Below are 2500 nucleotides of genomic sequence, written 5' to 3' on the forward strand. Positions count from 1 at the left end.
GTATCCGAGTTCATTGAGTTCCACACTCGGCCGGTGACAGTGTGTGTTTCCAGTGTTAGATCCTAGTTTCCTATCTGAGCTCATTGAGTTACACTCTCGACCGGCCGAGTGTGTGTTCATATCTGTGTAGTTTCATCATTGAGTCCCACATTCGGCCGGCCGTTGCCAGGCAACTCCCCGCCGAGTTCATCCAAAAGGGTGGGGTCATGCAGGGCCTGCATTTTTGTGGTCACCTTTTTTTCGACATTTTTTTTGACTTTTTTTTGACAAAGTACTTCAGAGTGTGCTGACCAACTCAAAGTGGGATCGTCGAAAAAGTCGAGATTTTTGACGCGTCCGGTAAGCAATGTTAGACCTCCGTCAACACACGCGCGCCAGACACTTTTTCGACTTTTCGCGTGCGCGCATCAACATGTTAGATCATCGTGCCCATTTCGACTTTTCGAGCGCTCGCATCGACGTGTTAGATCAACGAAAGCTTTTTCGACTTTTGACTTTTTGACTTTTTGACTTTTTCGACTTTTTGACTTTTTCGACTTTTTCGACTTTTCCGAACGCTCGCATCGACGTGTTAGATCATCGCAACCTTTTTCGATTTTTTCGACTTTTTGACTTTTTGACTTTTGACTTTTCGACTTTTCGACTTTTCGACTTTTTCGACTTTTCGACTTTTCGAACGCTCGCATCGACGTGTTAGATCATCGCAACCTTTTCGATTTTTTCGACTTTTTGACTTTTTGACTTTTCGACTTTTCGACTTTTCGGCCTTTCGACTTTTTCGACTTTTCGACTTTTCGAGCGCTCGCATCGACGTGTTAGATCATCGAAAGCTTTTCGACTTTTCGACTTTTTCGACTTTTTGACTTTTCGCGCGCGCGCATCGACGTGTTAGATCTACGCGATATTTTCGATATTTTCGACTTTTCGACTTTTCGCGCGCGCACAAATGTTAGATCCTGTGAAATATCAACTCCAAAAAAAGTCCGAAATTCCGATGTGGCGCGCAAGGGTCCAAAAAAAGCGTGAGCACCCCACCCCCTGGCAGGGAACGAATTTCCAGGTACCCTTTTGGACCAGTTCCACAGACTCCCCTACCCTGGGATATACGAAAGAGGAGCAAATAGCTCAATGACGAAATCGAAAGTGCAAGCAGCTTAGGCGGCAAGCATCAGTACAAATCGGCAGCAACTGTGAACTTCTCTTTCCTTGAAAATTGGGGCAAATAGCTCATTGACGAAATGGAAAGTGCAAGCAGCTCAGGCGGCAAGCATCTGTACAAATTGTCGGCAACTGTGAACTTCTTTTTTCATGAAAATTGGAGCAAATAGCTCATCGCCGTAATGGAAAGTGCAAGCAGCTTAGGCGGCAAGCATCAGTACAGATCGGCGGTGACTGTGAATTCTTTTTTTCTTGAAAATTGAGGCAAATAGTTCGTCGACGAAATGGAAAGTGCAAGCAGCTTACGCGGCAAGCATCTGTACAAATTGTCGGCAACTGTGAACTTCTTTTTTCATGAAAATTGGAGCAAATAGCTCATCGCCGTAATGGAAAGTGCAAGCAGCTTAGGCGGCAAGCATCAGTACAGATCGGCGGTGACTGTGAATTCTTTTTTTCTTGAAAATTGAGGCAAATAGTTCGTCGACGAAATGGAAAGTGCAAGCAGCTTACGCAGCAAGTATCTTTACAAATCATCAGTGACTGTGAACTTCTCTTTTCCTCCTTTCAGATTGAAGTCGCTTGCCTTCGGGCTTGCTTGATGTCTCTGGGGAGCCCTTTCAGATTGAAGTCGCTTGCCTTCGGGCTTGCTTGATGTCTCTGGGGAGCCCTTTCAGATTGAAGTCGCTTGCCTTCGGGCTTGCTTGATGTCTCTGGGGAAGATCTTGGCTTGGTTCTGACAGGCTCTACTGTGCCGTTTCATCACCACTCGAGCGAGCTCGTGGTGAGGACTCGAAACAGTTTTGACTGCTAGAATCAAAGTCCTGATGTGTTGTGTTCCAAAAAACCGGGAACCTCACCTCGCATAGAGTTCTCCGCTTAGGCGTATCGACGAACCAGGCGAATAGTGTGGAGCCCACGCCTGCTGATCCCCTTTTGTGGTTGAACGGTAGAGGCGAAAACATTAAAGTCGGGAAAGTCTTTTTTAGTTTTTCTCGCAATGGCGAATGAGGTGAACATCCTTGCCGATGGCTAGTCCTAAAGCATTTATGTAACACCAAATTCACTCGGAGGTGCGGACGCTTTGGAGTTTTTTTTCTTTATGGAATCAACAAAATCGCATCTAGCCTCCACCAAGGGGTGGCCTAAGCTACGTTTTGTCGGTCCATTTGAACAGGCAACTGTTTCGAAACTTTCAAACGCGTATGCTTGGTTTTCATTCCAGAGCAAAGTGGAATCGGAGAGATAGGAGGAATTCGTCCTGACCTTCCGTCCTGCTAGGGCATTTCGGTGCCCAAGCGAGACTGGGGTGAAGCGATTTCCAGCTTTCTCTGCGTTTTTCATT

Source organism: Ustilago hordei, assembly GCF_900519145.1.
Source record: "Ustilago hordei strain Uho2 genome assembly, contig: UHO2_contig_40, whole genome shotgun sequence".
Taxonomy (NCBI): Eukaryota; Fungi; Basidiomycota; class Ustilaginomycetes; order Ustilaginales; family Ustilaginaceae; genus Ustilago; species Ustilago hordei.